Raw genomic sequence first — 24,258 nt, forward strand, 5'->3', positions numbered from 1 at the left:
CAAGGGGCAAGGTGAGGGTCAGTGAATAGAAAATTAATAAGAGGAAACTTCAGGGGTAGGGCAGGATTCTGGTGTGAGCCATCTAACAGGATTCTTACTGAAGATAGGCCTGGGTCATCAGACATCACCTAGAGGATGGTGATGGTGAGGAACCCTATTAGATATTGAGGGTGATCAGATGTCGAGGGTGTGAGTTCTGGCTTAACTGACTCATCAGGATTCTTGCTGAAATTGGGCTATGCAGAGTCCAAACGTCGGGACTAGTTGCAAAAGAATTCAGGGAGCCTGAGTAGACCTTGGCCAGTGAGAGAATGTTTGTCACTAGACAGATGAGGAAGGGGCGTGAAAGAAAAATGGCTTTCAAGTCACACCCTGAGTTATGGGACTAGATCTGTTGTCTCCTGGGGCCTGATCTACTGCCGTTCCCTTTAGACCAATGGTTTTTAGTAAGGGGTGATTTTAACCCCAGACATTTGGCAATAGCTGGAGACATTTTTGGTTGTAAGGCTGTTGGTATCTGGTAGGTAGAGCTCAGAGGTGCAGTTAATATCCGACAAGGCACAGAACCTCTCTGCAAACAGAGAATTATCTGGCCCTGAGTGTCTACAGTGCCACAGTTGAGAAACTGTGGATTAAAGTTGTGAATCCTGAGGAAGTAGGATTCAGTCTCCCTCAAGTGATTTCCTGCTTTTTTTTCCATGTGAGAACAACTTTGTGTAGCCATGATTAAAAATGGAAGTCATGAGTCTAGAGTTCTATTTACATATTTACCGTTGATTTACTTTGTGGCTTCCCATCCTTCTCTTCACTCCCAGCCACAAACATTTGCTGAGATGCTCATGTGTGTAACTATAAAGAAGGTGTCAGGAAACAGGAGTTTTCCATATCAGCACTGACCACTTGTGCACTGGCAAACACTATTTATTCACTCCAGTGTTCATCTGACCTTTGTAGATACAAGGAAAAGTATAAATTCTCCAATTTCCTTGTTATGTTGTAGCTATAACATCCACAGAAACATGACCTAAGTGCTATATGTGCTATTGGCCAAGTATTAAATAATGCAGTGTAAATTAATAATGTATTGTAATAAAATGTTCTTTACTACCACTATATTTATATTCCTTTATGAATCTTTCTTTTGCTGGCTTTCTTTATTCTTTTCTTTCTGCCAGCCACCTGGTCACAAAGATTATACTGATTCCCTGCCAAATCTCAATTACTCTCCTTCACTTCTTGCTTTTCTCACTTTCTTTTTCTTCTCTTTTCTCAGTTCTAGCTCCCTTTTATATATATATATATATATATATATATATATATATATATTTAATGTTTATTTGTTTTGAGAGAGAGAGAGAGTGCGTGAGATCACGAGTGGGCACAGGACAGAGAGAGGGAGAGAGAGAATCCTCAGCAGGCTCCACAATGTCAACACAGAGCCAGACACAGGGCTTGATCTCATGAACCATGAGATCATGACCTGTGGCTCCCTTTTATGTTAATCTTAGCTTGCCTTTGTTTGGTGTCTCTTTTATCATCTCTTCAATTACAGCAGTTCCCCTTACCTGTGGAGGATACATGCCAGGACCTCCAGTGATGGCTGCTGCTGTAGACAATACCAAACCCTCTGTATACTGTTATTTCTCCCGCCTAGGCATACGTGTGATTAAGTTTAATTTATAAATTAAGTACTAGGAGATTAACCGTAGCTGATAATAAAATAGAACAAAATTATGACAACACGATGTAATAAAAGGTACGTACCTGTGGCCTCTTTCTCCCTCTCAGAATATCTGATTGCCCTGCATTCACCCTGCTTCTTGTGCTGATGTGAGCTCACGAAATGCCTGTGTGATGAGATACAGTGAGGCAAATGAGGTAGGCATTGTGATGTCGTGTTGGGCTACTACTGACCTTCAGAAGGTAGAGCATCTGCTACTGGACTGTGGTTGACTGTGAGTAAATGAAACCATGGAGAACACAACTGTGGTTAAGGGAGGGAAGCTACTGCATTCTCCTCTCTCTCCTTTCTTGCTATGACTCTTTTTCTCTCTTAAAAACATGTCCCCAGGGGCGCCTGGGTGGCGCAGTCGGTTAAGCGTCCGACTTCAGCCAGGTCACGATCTCGCGGTCCGTGAGTTCGAGCCCCGCGTCGGGCTCTGGGCTGATGGCTCAGAGCCTGGAGCCTGTTTCCGATTCTGTGTCTCCCTCTCTCTCTGCCCCTCCCCCGTTCATGCTCTGTCTCTCTCTGTCCCAAAAATAAATAAACGTTGAAAAAAAAATTAAAAAAAAAAACAACAAAACATGTCCCCAGAGCAGTTATAAAAGAGCAGAGGGAACTGGAAAAAAGAAGATGATTGTCGATCTTAGCTACTTCCTTTAGCTCTCTTCCACAAAATTATTGACCTTGTTTGCAAGAACTAGATAATAAGGACAACGTGGCAGCCCACACCTTCAGGAAGAGGAGCGACTTACAGAAACGACGTGCCCCTCAGGGCACACAGCATAAGGCCATGAGGCTGCTGGGTAAGGGATGCCTTTGAGATTCAATAGAACATTTACTTAGGAGGATGTAAACACGGAAGTTAGTCTTGCCACTGCTGGGCTCCTCACTGCCTTTGGAATAAGGCTATTCAAGATTTGGTTCTTACTTCTTTATTCTGATCCCTTCTATCTTGGACCCAAATGCTCTTCTTACAAGCCAGAGGAGACATGTGACATCCTTGAATGCACCATGATGGTTCTCTGTCTTTCTGTCTTTACTCCCAGTGTTCTTCTCTCTTAGGACCCCCTTCTCCTGGTTCTCTGCCTAGAACCTTTCTGTTCATTCTTAACAATTTAGCTCAGAAAGGTCTTCTCCCAATCCATCTTGGCTTAGGCAGGCAGCCTCCACTGCGTTTCCAAGTGCCAGCTACTTATTTCAATTAATTATATGGATGCATTTGTCTGTTTTATCTTCCTTACCACTTAGTGAATTTTTAGTGAGAAATGGGACTGTGGATTTCTCCTTTTATCTCCTGCACTAGTCCCATGGTTTTGCAAACTAGATGGACAATGGATACCTGCTTATTGAATAAGTGGATGACAATACAATGGGTAAAATAATGTCAAGAAGAAAGAGGCCCCAATGAGATACACTCTTTGTCTACAAATATTGCAGTCAAGGAAAAATAACAATATTGATTTCCTACATGATATCTTCATTTGCATGGTAAAAAATGATACACTGACTAGCTAGGAATGATGGAAATAAACTTCTATCATTTTATTTTTTTAATTGCCAACTCTCAGACATTTAATAGCTCATTGTTTTTTTTTTTTTTTGTTGTTGTTGTTGAGTAACATCATTGTTTCCTTTAAGATAATTTCTTATCATTACTAAACATGGGTCTTCTAAAAGGAATTAGAACTTAAAGTCTACTTATGTACAAGTAAAATTTATTGTTTGAGCTGGACTTGGTCCTCTATCACTTTATGCTTTCCCACCAATGTTTTTCCAAAGCAATTTACTAGAGTTGCTTTTCTCTAACCTTGGATGAAATTAGAGGAAAAAATAAGTTTTCTGGTTAATTTCAAGTAATAAAAAATAGTATATTTTTTTCCAATATATTTAAAGGCAGTGCCTCTCTACATAGTATCAAGCCTTACATTACTCACCCCATTTCAAAGGTTTCTTAGTCTTTAAAGCTTAGGCTTGACTTACACCAGAAAGCATGGAATGGGAAGGAACTGTGGTCTACTTTCCTCTTTTCCACTTCTTTTCCTCTCCAATCCCTAATTGCTGTTTGTGGTTCCCTCTCAGCAGGAAGAAATGAAGGGGAAGAATTAGGAAGAGAAAAATCTCTTATACCATTTAAAGTTTTAATTTGGCCCAAACATTTAAAATACGTGGCTAATTCCTTCCTTTATGCTGTATTTTATTGGGAGCTATTTGAAGTGCCTATCCAATATCCTCAGTCCTACTTTTTTCTTTTCTTTCTTTTTTTTTTTAATCGAGGCCATAACTCAGCTTTCAGACACTAACAACTCAATCCTTCACCTTCTATTACCCTTCCCATAGTTGGGGACACCTTGCTCCTCGAGGCTGCCCTCTTGGGTGAACTCCTCAGGACCACTCTGTATACCCCCCTTCCACAGGATCCACACCTGGCCCAACTGCAAATGTTTTTGCTGTCTGATCTCATACAGGCTGTTTTTCCTCCATGTAACCCGTGCCTTCTCTATGCTGCTGGCAGAAGGGACTTCTCAAAGCAAGGGCCAAATGGCATTTGCTATGTCTCTCATCTTCCTGGCAATACACATTAAACTTTCTAAGTGGTCACTTGGCTTGAGTAACAGGAATACTCCTTATCTCATCTTCTGTGTTGGTATTGGCCAATAGGCAATGGCGTTCTGGTGATTAATTTCAAAGAAATCCTGTTGTCCTAAGTCACTGATGTTCACCCTTGGGTGCAAAAAGATGTTCCCTTATTCTCGGCTCTACCCTTTACAATTCTACCACTGAGATGATCTGACTGTAACGGATCAACCTTTGCTGGTGACCAGCGGGTGACATAGTTTGTGTTCTGAGTGGCGCTAACGTAAGATTTCAACGTGAGCGGGAGCTGACATCTTTGAAGGGCATTGTTCAGTTGGACAGAGCCTTCCATGCTAGTACTGGTCACTAATGTCACAAACAGGAAGATTTTTTATTGGTGCTAAAGAAGACTGGGTATCTGCTAATTGCTGCTACATAACAAACGCCCCTAAAAGTCATGGTTTAACCAAACAAGTATTTATTTGGCTCGCAATTGCAGATTGGCAATTTGCACTGGGCTTCGCTGGGCAGTGTGTCTAGTCCATAGGGCTCGCTCATGCAGCTGTGACCAGCTACCAGTTTTGTTGTGGCATCTCAGTGGGAATGGCTCATTCCTGCTCCATGTGACACTGCATCCTCTGGCACTTTCGACTGGACTTCATGCGGTGGGGACAAGAGTCCAAGAGAATGAGCAGAAAGAGAGCGGATGCATGCCACTCCCTGAGAGCCACGGTTCAAAACTGACACGTTGTCTCTTCCATCGCATTCTTTTGCCAAAGCGAGTCACAAAGGTGACCTGGGTTTTAGGGGGAAGAAACAGATGCCCCTTGGTGATAGAGTGTGGATACAGGAAGGGGACTAACCACAGCTCATTTGTAAGCTGTCTGTTATGGATTGTCACAGATTTTCTATGATATCTCTCTCTAGCCTGTCTTGATATCTGTATACTCCTTTCGTATCAGATATGAAATCGACTGGCCAGAATTATAAATGGGTAAGTCATGTTTTTATATAGGAGATGTAAAACTCAGATTAGCTGACGGCTCATTTGACAAAATAGGGAGATAAAAGCTCAAATGGGGGGTAAGATCTGACAATCTCTAAACGTTCCGTTGTAATGCTTTCTGTGAGTCCAGCTTTGAAACGTTGGATCTTGAATATTGCTTTATGGTTATTATGTGGTTATTTCCATATCCTTCCCTCTAAAATGGAGCAATTTTCTTACAGTTCTCAGATTATGGGAATTGGTTTTACTCGTCCTGAGAAAATGTTCAATGTATTGTAACTATCAAATATAAGATATCAACATATCTATGGGGTTTAGCAATTGAAATATGGCTATAACTTATCTTTTTTGCTGCTCTTTATAGCTTAGATTTAAAATTTTTTTTTTCAACGTTTATTTATTTTTGGGACAGAGAGAGACAGAGCACGAACGGGCAAGGGGCAGAGAGAGAGGGAGACACAGAATCGGAAACAGGGTCCAGGCTCTGAGCCATCAGCCCAGAGCCCGACGCGGGGCTCGAACTCATGGACCACGAGATCGTGACCTGGCTGAAGTCGGATGCTCAACCGACTGCGCCACCCAGGCGCCCCCTTTTTTTTTTTTTAAACTTTTTTTTTCAACGTTTATTTATTTTTGGGACAGAGAGAGACAGAGCACGAACGGGCGAGGGGCAGAGAGAGAGGGAGACACAGAATCGGAAACAGGCTCCAGGCTCTGAGCCATCAGCCCAGAGCCCGACGCGGGTATAGCTTAGATTTAAAAAATCCCCAAAGATATGATTTTACATCCACATTCCTCTGACTGTTCTTTTGTTTGAGATTTCTGTTTTTTATTTTTATTTTTTTGGTTTATTTATTTTTGAACTAAAGAGAGTATGTGTGTAAGGGAGGGGCAGGGTGGGGGTGGGGAGAAGGAGAATCCCAAGCAGGCTCCGTGATGTCAGCATAAAGCCTGATGTGGGGCTGGAACCCACAAACCATGAGATCATGACCTGAGCCAAAATCAAGGGTCCGATCCTTAAATGACTGAGCCACCCAGGTGCCCTGAGATTTGTTTATGCATTTTACATGTGTCAAATTGTCCTACGATAATCCATCACCAATAAACCACTTACTGGCAATATTTCTGTGCTGTAGTTATTGCATTATTAATTGACAAAAGATTATAAACATGATTTATGAATTATTTAAAAAGTATCTACTGGGAAGGAAGAAATCTGAATGCAGGTAATGCAAAAGTGTGTATGAGTTCCAGTTTGTACAGGTTACCATTTGGGGACCATCTGCTTGAAGTATACAATGGGTAGCTTGACCTTTTACCAGATAGAGATAGCTGGCACATTCTCGGTATTATGAAAAAGTCCTTAGAATTCAAATCATGGTAGAATATTGACAAGTAATGTAAGATTGGCAAGCACACTGCATATTACTTTTCCTATCAAATTAGTCAAGTGTTTTTTAAAATGTGAGGCTATGGACGAGAGATGCGTTATATTATCAGTGTGTTTGCACTTTGAAAGATGGAAAAATAGATTATTATCTTCTGGAAATATAGGTAAAACCCTAAGAACACTGTTGATATTTTGTTTTTGTTGAGGGAATCACAAATAAAGGCACCCATCTTCTCTACCAGGATTCTGAACCAACTTAGAAGTAAGACAATGGATTCAACAGATAAGGGCCAAGTGATTTCTTATACTGCTCTCAGAGGCTAGGTTGAAGACATAGTTTATATGTCTAGGCAAATAGTCTTCTTAATGCTTGATGATATTGAAGTCCAGAGTTATAGAGCCTTACCAAGCCAGTCACAGGCAAAAAGCCTTTCCCTGTGAGATGGGAGGTGAGGGCAAGAATTTATAGAAACCTAGGGCACTATCCTATCGAAGCTAACTCAAGTTCGGTGTATGGTCAAAGAGTGTGGGACATGCACGCTGAGCTGACTCTAGCAGACCTGCCTTGCAGTAATCTCTGCGTGGGTGAGATGGTCCTACAGCAGCTGGGAAACAGAAGAGCCGCATGGAGGAAATGTCAGACAATAATATCTATACCTTGCAAAACTGAATCTAGTGTGAATGCCAGCAAAGCCAGCAGGAATAAGTAGCTGAAGGCAGAGGCAGGGGACAGAGAAACTCTCTGAGAGGCTAAAAATTGTTATTCAGTGGTTCGAACGTGAAATATATGGGACATACTGACATGATCAAATTGCCCTGTGTTTCATACTACATTAGATAATGATTTGTTTTATAGTCTTTCAACAAGTGGATGAGTGGCTTAGAGTGGAGAGAGAATAAATAAACAATTCACATGTATAAAAACAACAAATTTGAAATATGAATTAAACTTTGGGGTGCTACCATGTTAGGCTTGTGGAAAGAGCACTCCCTTAAAACCAGGAGCCTTGTGTTTAAAATTTAGTTTATCTACCAAATGGTTGTGTGGTCTTGGGCAATAGCTTTAACCATTATATCCCCAAATTTGCTCTTTTGTTTTTTAATTAGAGAGTTAGCCTAAATGATCTCTAAGGACTTTATCCTACCCTATAATCCCAGATATTATTTTTAACCTATCTTTAATAATAGCATATATCATATATCTCTCTCTATATATCATATATCTATATCTCTCTATATATCATATATCATTATATCTCCTTTACAGTGGTATACTAAAATAGATGGCAATTTCTGAATAGGCAACCAACCCATATTTCTGCAAATTATTTCTTCTTGAGAAGACCTAATTAAAAATTGTCAAAAGGGGCTTGTCAAAATCTAAACCAAAACAGCCTATTTTTAATCCTCATACAATGGTTTCTACTAAATCACTTATAAACTAACTTGTACACCTGTCCTTCCATCTCCAGAGTCCCATGCACATACTCTTAGAAGAATTAAGGCATTGAAAAACATCCATTTAGGAGATAGTAAATAGAACAGATCAGAAAGTTCCAACTATGGTTTTAAAGCTCATTTCCATGTTATTGACTTGTTTAGGTGCCTCTTGTTTAAAACAGTTAGCATTATGGATTATTTATTGTTTTGACTTTAAAAAACTGACCAAAACCGCAAACAGTGTCTGATCACTGAAACTTGACCATTGTCTTCATCTATACGTATTACTTGGATCCTCAAATGTACTGAAAAATCTTAGTATCATCTGTTGCATGATACTGCTGGGATCTAGGTGGCTATCAAGAAATAATGCTTCCATATTCTTCTCTATTTTGATCCAGGTGACAGATACCTGAACATAGAAATCCTTAATAGTTCTTGGAACACAGAAATGCCATTGATCAGCAGTAACTGGGAGACAGAACACACAAAGGTCTTTCCATATCAAATCCATGGAGAGAGTCTTGGCATGATTCAGCCAGGGAAGGGGGTGTTGCAACCATGTAAACATTTTTACTAGGATGGAAACTTTGGGTCCTTGGTGAGTGCATAAATTCATTTTGCCTTACTTAGGATATCAAAGAATGCATGATTCCATAATCCACGCCTGTAAAAATAAACAAGATTGCAAAACAAATATATTTTAAACAAGAGGTTTTCTAATCAGAAGTGTTCTACTCCATTCTACATTTGGAAAGATTTCAGAAACTCTGGCATTCATTCCTAAAGACCAAAGTTTATATTCCATATGTCTTATTCGACCTTGTGAAAAAGCACAATCATTATACAGTCAGAGGTGTGAGGCTCCATTTGGATTCTTTCCCAGATTACTTCATAATATAATATCGAGGTAGACTTTCTTTCTACACAAAGCATTACTTCTCACTTGTGTAAAATCGTGTGTCTCTTCACCTGTGGTTGCTTTAGGGAATGTGATAACTCAGGAAATGTGGTTGTGCCTCCTTTTGGTAGCCTCCCTAATTCCAATTTTGGAAGATTTGACTTCATCTTGGAGCAATGCAAGTAAACTTAGATACAGTTATGATTATTAGCACTAGAGAGGTCCACAAAATTCTCAGCATCATATTAATCTGACAACAACAAACCCTTTTTGAGTCTGCATAGGTATGTTTATCTAAATGTATTAGCTAATTAGGTTGCATTATTTAGATAAGGGAACAATTAATTACAATTGCACATAAGGACATTTACTCTGTTCAAGATGTGTTGAACTATGAGTATAGATAAATTGATAAGACAAGAAATATTCTATTGAGGAGTACACAGATGAATCAAGAGGAAATACTTATATACGTATCTTTAATTCCAGGTGGGCAGAGATAGGGTACCTAGTTAAATAAAACTCTACTATATCAGAGAAACTGCCTGCATTTTTAAAAAATGTTTCTTTATGCTTATTTATCTTGAGAGAGAATGTGTGCCCAAGGGGTAAAGAGAGAGGGAGAGAGAGAATCCCAAGCAGTCTCTTCCCCGTCAGTGCAGAGCCCTATGCAGGGCTTGAACTCATGAACCATGAGATTGTAACCTGAGCCGAAATCAAGAGTTGGTCACTTAACAGACTGATGCACCCGGGCCCCCCAAACAGTGTGCACCTCCTTCAAGCTAGAATGCATTTTTGATGTTATATTTTACACCTCCCTCGTTTGCTTTGTCCCATACCTGAGAAAGCTGATATGAAAACCCAGGTGGTCCCTCCTTTGGTGCCCAAGGGGGGTTCAAAGTACACAAGCCCCTGCCCACACATGAGGACCCTCCCCCTTGCCTGTGCCCCCTACCTGCAATGAGGCACACCCTCGTTTCTTTTCCTGATTATCTCATGCAATTAATGAACCTGCTTAAGAGGACTGCCCTGCCTTTCCCAGAGACCTCAGCTGTGGATGTTACAAACCTCCTCAGACCTCTTCATGCATGTGTCACATCACCATTCTCAATCTCCGAACTGAACTTTGGGTGGGGACCAACTGTAGCTTTGCAGGGGTGGAGACAAGATCCCCCTATGTTGGAACCAACTGAGATTTAGCCACAGGACTCAGATGTATGAAAACTCAAATATCAGCCTTCGACCTGCTAAAATGCTGAATGGAAGATGTGTTTAAATATGGGCAGAGGAAGGAGTTCCTTGTGCTCTACCCCATGCATCAGTCAGGATAGGCTGGCGGTCACACTGGGTAACAAACAGTCCTAAAACCCATGCCTGGCAATTAAACACTCCCGTCTAGTTACAGGTAGACTTGAATAACCACAGACCTCTGTCATGGAAGGATCCTCACCTAAAAGCAGAGAACAGACCAAAATAATGAAAAAGGAGCCAGATTGGGGAGGGAGGGCAGGGGTGAGTCTAGGAAAAGAGACTTCCCTCTTCCAAACTGATCAATCACATAAGACTCCTGCTCCTCCTGGAAGGAGCATAAAACTGGCTGGAAAGAGACTTCCAGGATCACCAACACAGGTGTCAGGGAATCACAGCCCTCAGGCCACAGGAGCCTGCCCCCTGCTTTTGTGAATAAAGCTTTACTCAAGCACAGTCAACCTCACTGATTTACATATTGGTTATCATTGCTTTCATGTGACAATGGTAGAGTTGAGTGGTTGAGGCAGAGAAACAATGACCCACAAGGCTAAAGATATTGAATCTTTGGTCTTTTATAGGAGAAGTCTTGTGACACCTGCTTTAGCAATTGTCCAGCCACAAGGATGTTTAAGGATGAAAAAGTTAAGCTAAACAATGAGTAATGTCACAAGGCAAAGGGAAAAAAAGAAAGCAGAAAAAATATTTTTGGTCACTATTATTTCGTACCTTTGTGAAGATCCGGTCAAGCCTCTCAGCCATATTTCTAGTACCACACACGGAGCTAAATAAAGCTATTAATAGCAAAGGCAGGAAGGCCCGGGTTTTAATTCCATGTCTCCCATTTGTGGCCTTGGGCAAGTTCATCAGCCTCTCTTAGCATTAATGGATATAATAAATATGCAGGGCTGAGTACTGTGTCTGACCTGGTGGCCATTTAATGAGTGTTGCTTCTCTGTCATATGCCTCTGGGTATTTCAGAATCCATTATACAGCCTTTGGTGGAAGCTTCCAGGGATATGGAGACTACTTTTCAGCAAGACATCACTTGTTTTTCTAAGTTTATTTATTTATTCTCAGAGAGAGAGAGAGAGAGACAGAGAGAGAGAGAGAGAGAGAGAGAGTATGGGAGCACGAGTGGGAAAGGGCAGAGAGAGAGAGAGAGAATCTGGACGACTGCACACATTCAACAAGGAGCCGGACGTGGGGTTGAAACTCACGAACCATGAGATCATGACCTGAGCTGAAACTAAGCGTCGGGTACTTAACCGACTGAGGCACGCAGGTGTCCCAAGGCAACACTTTTTAAAAATCAGCTCTCTTTTCAACAACAACAAAAAAAAGCACAAATTATTTTTCTAATTGTATTTTTCTTCTTTAGTCAAATTTAGCCTTAATTTACCTTTCTTTCACCTGTTTCTGTGACTGTCCTCTGCACTTATCAAAGTGTCCCCAACTGTCATTAAAGTTCTGGCCCAGGTCTATGATAAAGTTGTCACTGATCATTAAGAGAAGAAGTTTAGGTATACTGTATAAAGCAAAAAGGGCTCAAAATATGGTCACAAGGACTATCTTTTATTCCAAGGGTATGTAATTCCTATCATTCTCACATTCAAATAACTCTTAATTAGTAACACAATGCCAAAATGAAAATAGCTGTTAGTCTCTAGCTTTTAATTTATAATACAATGGTTGTATATATGTATGCATGTGTATATATATATATATATATATATATATGAAATCAAGGCAAAAATTGACACTTGTAGCACTTTTCCAAGTCAATCATTTTGCCTCACGCCAATGATTCACAGGTTGTAACATTCAGAGCCCCTGAGATACACAGTTTAAGGAGACGTCCTTCCGCAAGTCTTTCAAATTCATTGTGAAAACCATGTCATTAGGTCATTCCCCCTTTGTCTTTCTCCAGGGAAAACATACCCCATTTTCTCATGAGCAGCTTTGGTATGGAGTGTTCAGTTCTACACCAACCCCACTTCCCATCCGGACTTAACCCCAGACCCACTTCAGCCTCCTGGATTCTCTCCCTTTGCCAGACGGTGTGATAACCCTGATTCCTCCCCAGCGTCTACACCTTGTCTCCTACTGGTGTTTGTTTCAGCTGCTTGCTTCTCTGCCCACCATACACTTCCCCCACTCATCCTGGCCAGTCTTCCTCAGCTTCCATTAACACCAGAAATGTCATTGTTCACGTTAGGACTAGCCACATACTCTTGTGCCAAAAATCGGGTGAGAAAATTCCATACCTGAGAAGTTTCTCTCTCTAATCAACCATTTTTTTTTTAACTTAAATTCAAGTTAGTTAACATGCAATGTGGTCTTGGCTTCAGGAGTAGAACCCAGTAATTCATCACTTCCATATAACATCCAGTGTTCATCCCAACAAGTGCCCTCCTTAAAGCCCATCAACCATTTAGCACATCCCCCCACCCACCTCCCCTCCAGCAACCCTCAGTGTGTTCTGATTTAAGAGTCTCTTATGGTTTGCTTCCCTCGCTGTTTTTATTTTATTTTTCCTTCTCTTCCCCTATGTTCATCTGTTGTGCACCTCAAATTCCACAGATGAATGAAATACGATATTTTTCTTTCTTTGACTGACTTATTTCACTTAGCATAATACACTCTAGTTCCAACCACGTTGTTGCAAATGGCAAGATTTCATTCGTTTTCATTGCCGAGTTGTGTCCCATTGTATACATATAGCACGTCTTCTTTGTCCATTCATCAGTCAATGGACATTTGGGCTCTTTCCATAATTTTGCTGTTGTCGATACCACTGCTATAAATATTGGGGTACACGTGCCCCTTCAAGTCAGGATTTTTACATCCTTTGGATAAACAACTATTCCAGTCAACCATTATACTGACGAGTAAAGCAAGACTTGTCAATTAACTACCAAGTGCAAACAGCTGGTGTAGTAGGACAAAGCAGTCCATTTCGATTTTGTGTTGAAGCCTGTGTTCTTTCCTTTGAATCACCCTTGGGCCCGGTGTCTACCTGGCAGGTCTGCGGAGCAGAAGCAAGTAGTTTAGAGGCCATATTTGAGCCCATCCTGAAGCTGAGCTTCTCTATGACATCACATGGATCCTTCATTGTCAACTCAATCAGAGTCAGCGGGCGTTTTTTGTTCGCATGCAAGGAAGGCGGCTATACAGAGCTTCCCGCTGCTTCCCTGGGGTGCAGACACCCTCTTCCAAGTGTCTCTGGTAGTCCGTAGAGCTGAAATCAACCATCCTTGTTTTCATAGGCTCTCAACCCTACACTTTTCATGTATACTCTCCCCAGAGAGAGCCTCAGGTTCCACAGAACAGACTTTTAGGCCACTTTGCCTATGCCAGCTCCATTCTGCTCTCTTATCAGTTTCATAGGAGTCCCTAGAACCAGAATCTGCCATTCAGACTGCATTTGGTTTCCACTGAGGGCAGAGATTTATTTATTTATTTTTTAATTTTAATTTTTTTTTTTTAGGTTTGAGAAAGAGAGAGAGTAAGCTGGGGAGGGGCACAGAGAGAGGGAGACACAGAATCCGAAGCAGGCTCCAGGCTCTGAGGTGTCAGCACAGAGCCTGACATGGGGCTTGAACTCATGAACCGAGAGATCATGACCTGAGCTGAAGTCGGATGCTTAACCGACTGAGCCACCCAGATGCCCCAAGAGGGTAGAGATTTAAAATGAGCAAAGGAGAAATATGATTTCCCAGTTAAAGCAGAAATGTCCAGAGGAAGCATATTGAAGACAGCAAGAATTATCTCCAGTGAATGTGGTGTCCTTACAAATCCTTTCAAACAAACAAACAAACAAACAAAAAAAAAAACAGATTAAAAAAAAAAACTACTCATACATATTGGAAAATTATTGTTAAAATTAAAAAGAAACAGGTATAATCAGGACTACATTTTTATACATTTTATATATTTATATCGCAGAGTACATATTATATAGTCCTATGTCATGTATGGTTTTGCATGCATTTGTACATACTTGCATCCATCATTTTACAAATTATAACCACGTTTCTCAGGTGGAGTCGGCACTCACCTGTATCAAAGGCACCCGGGAAGCCTGTTTAAAAATGCAGATTCCTTTTCAAATCCAGTGAATCAGAAATTTTAGGACTGTAGACCAGGAATCTGCACTTTGGACAAATTCCTCGCTGCACTCAAGTTTAAGAACACATGAGGTAAAAATATCCATTTATAAAAATGTATTTTGGAGGATTTCCATCTAAGTGCTTCCATGCGTGTTTCTCACAACTATATCCTGTGTCTGTCACCTAACATGGCAGGAAAAGTTGTCACATGACTGACAAGTCACTATAAACACCGTTTTAAGGCTGCATAATATAATATGTGGAGATACTCTAATTTAATCATTTTGAATATTTATTCAACAGCTAGATACTTCCAGGTTTTTGCTCTATAAATAATACTGGTATGAATCTCTCTGAGCATATAATTTTTTCCCCCCACATCAAACTCTATCTATCAACTCTGGTGATTCTTAGTCTACCTACTGTGTGTTAAAACTCTCTTATTGCTCCATACTGGCCGGAGACAAACGTATTATTTTAATCTGTCATCTTTTTTTTTTTTTTTAATTTTTTATGTTTATTTTATTTTTGAGATAGAGAGAAACAGAGCATGAGTGGGGGAGGGGCAGAGAGAGGGAGACACAGAATCCGAAGCAGGCTCCAGGCTCCGAGCTGTCAGCACAAAGCCCGACGTGGGGCTCGAACCCACCGAGCGTGATATCGTGACCTGAGCGAAGTCAGACGCTTAACCGACTGAGCCACCCGGGCGCCCCAACCTGTCATCTGTAAATGAATATGTCATGCTCAATATTATCAACATTGATATTTCTTATTTTATGAAGTGCGTATGAGCCATACCAAATACCAAACAGTAGTCACTGTTTTTTTCCTTACTATTTGATCTAAAGAGCTATTTATTTATAAGAATAATAAATCTTTAATATAAATATTTAAAATAAGTGATGCACACTTATTTCCTACTTTCTCTCTTTGAATTTCATTCATTACAGCTTTTGAAAAGCATATTTTCTTTAATTTTTTTGGACTTAGCTTTTCAGAATACTTCTCTGTTTATTTCATTACATTTCACTTATATTCAGATCCAAGTATTTGCTACATGTTACGTTATCTATTCTCCCAGGTACTTTGTGTGTGATTTTTTTCTTCTCTTTTGTAGAATTCTTTGGGACTTATTTTCAGTTACATTGGAGGGAGGTTATCAGTGGGTCGGTACTATTATGGTGTGGCCCTGTGAAGGGGGAATATAGCACCTGTCAACGTGAAGTACCCCGGCCAGACCTACCTCCCGGAACCAGTGCCCCAGGCTCAGGCAAACCCAAAGGCAAAACTGCTCGAGTGTTCAGGTGCACCGGGCATACACATGGGTAACTTAGAGGATCACTGGGCACCCAAGGAGGAGAGACCTCAGATGGGTCCGGTCCAAGCTCAGGGCAGCCATCTTTAGAAGGTCACAGGGCACTGAGTAAATTTCAAGAAAGAAGACCCTTTAGATTGCGGCAGGGAGAAATGGTCAATGCCCTAAGATGGTTCCATTTCACAGTAGAACTATAGAGGTTGGGGATCATGTGCAAGACAGAGCATCGGTGAAGAGGTTGTTACCCGTATGCTTTTATCGAGTTTGTTTTAGAAGAGTGCATCCTCCTGAAACAGATCCCCATGCTTCCCCAGGTCAAACTGCAGCAAGTTACAAACGTTTTATGACAATTTGGAAGAATGTTCTATCAAACAATGTGTATTTGCATACAAAGATAAGAAAGGAACATAGACACGACAGCATCTACGTTTGGGAGATGAGAATATATGTAATTACCTTTGTTCCTTGTTTTTCAAATAGTGTCATCAATTTGTGATGCTGTTTCTAAAATTGAAAAAAACACAAAAATAAACAAAACATGTATATTAATAAAGACATGTTAGTGACATTACCTCTTGTAAAAGTGAATGATCCCCCCCCCGCCCTAATAATTTAATGGTACGTGTAGCCAACTGTTCTGGAACTTCTAGTGTTTCTTTTCACCAATTTCCTTAGCCTCCCTCCCATTCTCTTCTGTGCCAGCAAGAGACAGCCTCTTCTTTTATGTAATAGCTGAAACATTGTTTCTGGGAAAAGCTGATATAAGAGCTTTTTTCCACTTTAATTTTTTTTTTAAATTTTTTTTTCAACGTTTATTTATTTTTGGGACAGAGAGAGACAGAGCATGAACGGGCGAGGGGCAGAGAGAGAGGGAGACACAGAATCAGAAACAAGCTCCAGGCTCTGAGCCATCAGCCCAGAGCCCGACGCGGGGCTCGAACTCACAGACCGCGAGATCGTGACCTGGCTGAAGTCGGACGCTTAACCGACTGCGCCACCCAGGCGCCCCTCCACTTTAATTTTTCTCTCTATTTTCTCCTTTTAATAGTTCCTTTCCCCACCATTCACGAAGGTTTCTAAGGTAATGTCTGCCACTGGATTTAAAAACGACCACACTTTGCCAGACTTTGGAAATGGGTCCTGTGCAGGATTTGTTATTAAGGGATGGCTGAGAGGCCCTCCTGAGAAGGAATGAAAGCGACTCTCAGCATGAAGCTGTGCAATTGGGGAGAATAAAGAATTGATGTTGCCAGGAGGGAAGTGGGTGAAAATAAGGATTCTCAAAATCCATTCTGTAAGCCCTCTGGACCCATCTGCTAGTTACAAGTTACTGGCCACTCAGACCTTCATCCTCAACTGTAAAATAGCATATGATTTTGCATTTAGTCTGCCCCATGTGGCTATATCAAGGCTCAAAGAAAATAAAGCATTTAAAACAGAGCTGTGATCTCCCAAGGACTTCAAAACATAGGTAGAAAAGTACCCCCAAAAGGCTGGCTGCCGTATTGACATGCATACAGGTTGAAAGTCGATGACTCCTGACTTCTATCTCTGCTCAGTTGACAGGAAATAATGAACAGGAACAGGACTTTGACCAGGAGAGAGATTTTTGGAACCAGTTCTGCGGGGGCAAATGAGCCAGCTGATGGCACCACTAGATCTAATTAATTATAGTGTTGATTTCTCTATCAACAAATACAAAATGACATCTTGCAGCCCAGGCTTATGTCCCTGAGCAACATGCCTGTTTTATAGTGTATAAACATCATAGAGTCCTTACTTAGTCTAAACCAAGCTGTGCCAAAATTAACCTTCAAAAAAATGCTCTCGTAACTATTGTTCACTGAATTACAGCTACGTGACCAAAATCGTCTTTTAAAGAGAACTTGTGAGGGCAATTCTTAAAGTCCCAATTTTCTTTACATATAAAGAAAATGTCTAGTAATACCATTCCTTGTCACATGTAGCCATGATTATCGAGTTTCAGTGAAGAAATCAAATCTGTTGTACTTCTGGTCAGTGTGTTTTGATTAACTGCTCGTTTGAATAATTAAATGACATCAATTGCTATCAGCCTCCGAGAGCTATCGTACAACGATCAGAGCTATTATTCCAGCTAATTCTTTTTCTATGCGATTTTTTAAAAAGAAAATGCACCTAGACACAATTTGAAAATTAAATGGTCAGATGGTCCCAGCACACTTCTGCGGTACTAACACGGTCTTATGAAACCTGTGTGCCAAAAGCATTCATGTAACATTTATTAGAAACTTTCCTTACATTGGACATTGTGATCTGCTCTGGGATAGTTTATTTTTATGTTTCATTTTCTATTTTATTTTTGAGAAAGAGAGAGAGCGAGCGAGAGAGAGCACATGAGCGAGGGAGACATAGACTCCAAAGCATGCTCCAGGCTCCAAGCTAACAGTCTGACGCAGGGCTCGAACACACGAACCATGAACTCGAGACCTGAGCTAAAGTTGGACACTTAACTGACTGAGCCACCCAGGCGCCTCATGCTCTGGGATATTTGGTAGAGGCATGTTGTCTCATTACAACTCCAAATGGCGCTATACATCTTGCATTCCGTTGCCATTTAACAGCCTTTATTGGAGAGGCTGTGAATTTGTATATATTTATCAGAAATAGAGATTTTTGGCCAGGGGAGGGTTTGTGTGGTCAGTTCCTTGAAACAGAGACTGTGGTTTGTTCATCTTTGCAATTCCTGCAGCAAACAGTCAAATCTTTTGCGCATGATAGGTGACCAGTGATTATTAGCTTAATTAAATTAACCAGGAGGGCTGGTAGGGCCCAAGTTTTATACAGTTTCTTTTACTTCCTTCTTTCTCTTTCCTTCTTTCCTTCTTTTTTCTCTTTCTCTCTTTCTCTTTCCTTTCCTTTTCTTTTCCTTTTCTTTTCTCTTTTCTTTTCTTTTCTTTTCTTTTCTTTTCTTTTCTTTTCTTTTCTTTTCTTTTTTCTTTTCCCTCCTCTCCTCTTCCCACACCCTCTCCTCCCTTCTCCTTTACTCTCCTCTCCTCTTCTTTTCTCTCTCTCTCTTTTTTTATTTAAAGGAATGGTGTGCTTTCTTAGTCAAATGACAACTGCTTTTTGTCCTCTACCAAAAAGGATGCCTATGGAGAGATAAACCATCCAACTCTGAAAGGCAGGAAAGGTGGAGTGAAACCATGAGGCTGGAGATAAGGGAAAAGGAAGAACAAGGGGTATTTGCCCAGTGCCCTCCTACGGCGTAGGCTCTAAATGGTGCTGGGCTTAGTTAGCACTGTGCCTCCGTCCTTGGCTAAAACACCCTTGTTTGGTCACCCTGCCCCGCACTTTGGACACTTTTTGTTTCTTTAGCCACATTTAGAAGCTCCTATTTTGTACCGGCCTCCATGTCACGTGTTTTTTTGTGACCTGGCCCTTGATGATTTCTCCACCTGCAGTCTATGTTGGCCCCTGGCAAGTTGATTAGCTGCCCAGGTATTCGCCACTCTCTCCACATCGTCGCCTTCGTTGCCTCTTCTTGGAACATAAATGAACAGTAATCTGCAGGATGGTTGTTTTCACGTCTTTAGATTTCAGCTAAGGTGTAATTTCACGCAGTAGAGGTCTTCTGTTTCTATTGTAAATAGTAAATACTTCCTTATTGCTCTCTGTCAGGCACTGACTTAACCACTTTGGAAAAACTCACCACGCACAGATGTTTCTCTTCTGCCTCACTTTAATTGTTTCTGACTGGTATTCATTTGTATCACATCCTCTCCTTAAAATGTAAGCACCATGAGGCCAGGGGGAATAAGAAACTTGGCAGAGGATGTATCCGAGGAATTGTCCCTGTCACAAAATGGAAGTCAATGCATATTTGACTGAGTGAATGCATGCAAGACATTTAAGTCACAGTCCTTGCTATCAGAACCTCCTAATCCATTGCAGACGGAGTTACTAGAAGAGGAGACAATGAGCTAAGTGTCTGAGAGATGTAAACCAGAGATCCATGGATGCCCAGTGGGAAGGGGGGGGGGGGCAGAAACCAGACCTGGGAAGTCAGAGGTAAAGGTGCAAAACTGACCTCAAAAGACTCAGCCTGACCTGAATTTCCAAGGAGCACAGGACTCAGGAATAATAACATAGCTCACAATTTAACGTTAGAAGTATTGTGACAGATTGGATTGTGTCCCACCTCCCCAAATTCCTAAGCCAAAGCCCTAACTAATCCCAAAGGCAATTCTATTTGGAATGAAGGCCTTTTGGTGTCATTTAAGGTTAAATGAGGTGACAAAGGTGTGGCCTTAATCTTCTAGAACTGATGGCCTTATAAGAAAAGGAGCTAGCGCTCTCTCTCTCTCTCTCTCTCTCTCTCTGCTTGCTCAGAGGAAAGGCCATGTGAGGACAAGTGGCTGTTTGCAAGTCAGGAAGGGAAGTCTCACCAGAAACCAACCCCTCCAGACCTTGATCTGGGACTTCCAGCTTGCAGAACCGTGAGAAATAAATTTCTGTTGCTTAGCTGCCCTGCGGTGCTGTGATGTGGCTGCCTGAGCTGACTAGTACAACTATGAACAGGAGAGATTTCTTAATTAAAGTTTCTCCGGTAAAATTTCTTAATCCGTGCTGAGCGTGAATAAGCTTTTTTTCTCCACGTCTTTTCACTTCCTCTCTTACTACACCTCACTCTGGAGATTTAAATCATCTCTCCTACATACTGTTATACTATAACTTGCCTCAAATATCATTTGGAAATGATGAGGTTATTTATAAATAAGTAGATAGTGATAAAGCTTTCCTGGGCGAAATACCAGCAGTCAGCAATTTATATACATATTAGCATTTTTAGTTAAAGGAGAAGAATATTCATTGATTGCTGCCTCTCTGTCTTCAGTTTGCTTCCTGCCTCTGGCAATATTAAACCTGTATCTTTAGACCTGCTCTCATGAGAATTTATTTGAATTGGGTGGGCAGCTGGGTTCTGACTCCCTCCTTTGTTGTGCCTTTCTACACCTTTCTACACCTACCTGGCTACTTAACAGTTAGCACTGGGGCAGCTGGATGGCTCAGTCAGTTAAATGTCTGACTTTGGATTTCGACTCAGGTCATGATCTCACTCTTCATGAGATCAAGCCCCGTGCATTGGGCACTGCACTGGCCATGTGGAGCCTGCTTGAGATTCTTTCTATCTCTCTCTCTCTGTCTTTCTCTGCCCCTCCCCTGCTCACGCTTGCTCCCTCTTTCTCTCAAAATAAATAAATAAAGTTAAAAAAAAAAAAGCATTTAGCATTAGTGTTGTTTGGCTTCTAAATCTAAATCACCGTGCACTAATACCCAGAGGTCTGGGACAGTGCCATATTTCCCAAACGACAGTCGCGAAATCTGCATCTCAGTGACACAATCAGGAGGCAAAAGAGTAGGATTCCTCTATATGGGCTTCAAAAACATAACCGATGAGGAATCTCGTAGTGTAATCCCTTTTATAGAGAAAGCCAAGAATTTACAACATCAGGTCATGTCTTCAGGTCAACTAAGGAGACGGTAACAGACGAAAGGGTAACTTTCCCTAACGTTTTTCTATCATTGCTTCAATGTGTTTTGTTTTGTTTTGTTTTGTTTTAATTTTTAGGAGCTCGACTTCTATAGGTAATTCGTTCCATAACCGGTGGAAAGAACACAGATTTGCAGGCAGAAGACGTCAATAACCAGCTCTACCTGCATGGGTTATTTAATCATGCTCGGTCTTATTTTCCATAGCTAGAAAGAGAAGATGCTTATCATACCTTCTGGAATGGATGAAGCAATGCATGAGATAATACATGTAGCCAGCACACAGAAAATACTCAAAAATGATCCTATAGCTGGAATGGTGTGACTTCTTAATATAGTATGGTATTGGGATGCTTAATTTTATGTGTCAGCCTGGCGGGGCCACACTGCCCGGACACGTGGTGAAACTTTCTTCTGAACGTTTCAGTGCGGATGTATTTGAATGAGATCGGCATTTTAATCAGTGCCCTTTGAGTAGAGCAGATTGCCCTCCAAAATGGCTGTGGGCCTTATCTAATCAGGTAAAGTCTTGAATAGAACAAAAGCCCCACCTGCCCCAAGGAAAAGGAATTCTACCCACAGACAGCCTGGGAATTTGAACTACAGGTTTTGGATTTGCCAGCCTCTGTAATTATGTGAGCTCATTTCTTAAAAACATTTCTCTCTCGTAATGTATCTACACACCTCCTCCCGGTTCTATTTCACTGGAGAACACTGAGTAATACCTATAGGACTTTATTTATTTAAGCTCTGATGATATATGTATCAAATACTTAATGTGTACCATGCACAAATCCAGGCAACAGAGATAGAATGACACATAAAATGGGCCTCATGGAACTTAGACACTGGAGTGGGATAGATGCAAATAACACAATGGGTAGGTTCATGTAGTAGCCAAGTGCTGAAAATTAAGAGAAACAGGGAGGGATGATAGCGAATGCCTAGGGATGAAATACCAAAACAGAACGTCCTTTATTTGTCCCTACATATTTGCTTATCTCTATGCTACCCTCTGTTTGGAAGAAAGCTGACTCCGGGAGGTTACATCATAGGTTCCCCTGGCTTTCTTGACCATTTGGCCTCCTGTAGAGATTGGAGGAGGGAGGAAAGTCAAATCAGAATATTTGTCTCCTCTGCTCCCTCTCTGCAGGGTCACCTTGGGCTGACTCTGTACGAAGGTTAATTTTCCTAGGACTCTACACTCCTCTTCTTCATTCTGGCTTCTGGTCACCACCACTACTAAGGGATCCTGATATATCTCTCCCTTGTGGTTCTCCTATACCTACATGGTCATAAATAGTCTCCTTGACAATAAATTGTCAAATTACCCTGTCCTGAGTGTGCCATCTGTTTTCTGTTGGTATCTGACTGATACAAAGCCATCACAGTCCCCGTGAAGGGTGATACTCAGCTGAGCCCAGCATACTGAGAAGTGGGCTCTGTGAACATTTTCAGAACACTTCGAGTAGGAAGAACCGTGGAAACTTACCCAGAGACAGGAACAGATATGATATGTGAAGAGCAGGAAGAGGGTCAATGTGGCTGGTGTGTTCAGTGATGGAGAGTGTGGGAAGAGGTCAGGAAAGGTAGATTGTGGCATATATATCAGCTGGAGTAAATGAGATTAAAGCCTTTGAAGTGTTTTAAGTAGAGGAGTAGAACAATATGAGGAGTTCTTTTTATGGTAGAAGACCTCTGCCATGGGCTGAATGGAAGGCTCCCAACATATATGTCCACCTTGATCCTGGACACCTGTGAATGTGAACTTATTTGGACAAAGAGCCTTTGTGGGTATAATGACACGAGGGATCTTAAGATGAGATTATCTTTGATTACTCATGTGGGCCCTGAATCCAATAACAAGTATCTTTAGAAGAGAAAGGAAGGGAGAGACATGAGATACACAGAAGAGAAGACAGGGAAGACGACGTGAACTTGGGAGCAGAGATCAGTATGACAGGCCAGGAGTTGCAGAAGCCAAGGATTTCCCAGAGCACCCAAAGTTGGAAGAGGGAAGGAGGGAGGGATTCTTCTTTACGTCTTCAAGTTTATCACATCTTCCCCAAAGCTCGATTTCAGACTTTCAGATTTCAGACTCCAAAATGGGGAGGATACTGGAGTCTGAGTAACTCCGTTGGTTAAGCGTCCAACTTTGGCTTAGGTCACAATCTCATGGTTCATGAGTTTGAGCACCACGTCGGGGTCTGTGCTGGAGCCTGCTTCAGATTCTGCGTCTTGCTCTCTCTCTCTCTCTCTCTCTCTCTGCTCTCCCCTGCTTGTGCTCAGTCTTTCTTTCTCAAAAATAAATAAACATTATTTTTTTTTTTTAAACTGGGATGATAAATTCCTGGTATTTTAAGCAACACCATTTGTGGTGATAGGTTTCAACAGCCCCAGGAAGCTAATACTAGAAACTCCATGTCACTCCCTCTGTACTGCTTGTTCTTTGGGTCGGTCTCCCTAGAGCTTCTGTGTTCAGTTCCCCAGAGCTTCTAGAACTCTAGCTAACAAGCTGTTGAACTTTGGTTTCATCTTGCAGAATCCCAGAAAACAAATGAACCAACGAATCAACCAGCTTGGTTATACTAACCAGCAAAGTATAAAACAGCCACAAAGACAAACTCCTGAGTGTCATCGTTTTTCTTAGAAAGCTCGGGGCGCCTGGGTGGCGCAGTCGGTTAAGCGGCCGACTTCAGCCAGGTCACGATCTCGCGGTCCGTGAGTTCGAGCCCCGCGTCGGGCTCTGGGCTGACGGCTCGGAGCCTGGAGCCTGTTTCCGATTCTGTGTCTCCCTCTCTCTCCGTCCCTCCCCCGTTCATGCTCTGTCTCTCTCTGTCCCAAAAATAAATAAACGTTGAAAAAAAAAAATTAAAAAAAAAAAGAAAGCTAACCTGACTATTTTAGAATGACTCATAAAAGGACAGTGGACTAAAAACATATATAAACGCCAAATTGTATAATGATGCGGTGAAATATATCTGTAAGATACAGAAAGATACTTTAAAGTTTTGATT

At 41.3% G+C, this 24,258-nt stretch overlaps 1 long non-coding RNA gene across 1 annotated transcript; it reads left to right on the top strand.

The window, feature by feature from the left end:
- The first annotated feature begins 2,305 nt into the window (after positions 1-2,305).
- LOC121034045 (uncharacterized) lies at positions 2,306-23,891 on the top strand. The gene is made up of 4 exons (XR_005792269.1): positions 2,306-2,526; positions 5,225-5,291; positions 8,535-8,734; positions 23,784-23,891. It is a non-coding gene; the product is annotated as an uncharacterized LOC121034045 (long non-coding RNA).
- Positions 23,892-24,258: the final 367 nt, after the last annotated feature.

Source organism: Herpailurus yagouaroundi, unplaced genomic scaffold (genome assembly GCF_014898765.1).
Source record: "Herpailurus yagouaroundi ecotype Mexico unplaced genomic scaffold, PumYag 28, whole genome shotgun sequence".
NCBI lineage: Eukaryota > Metazoa > Chordata > Mammalia > Carnivora > Felidae > Herpailurus > Herpailurus yagouaroundi.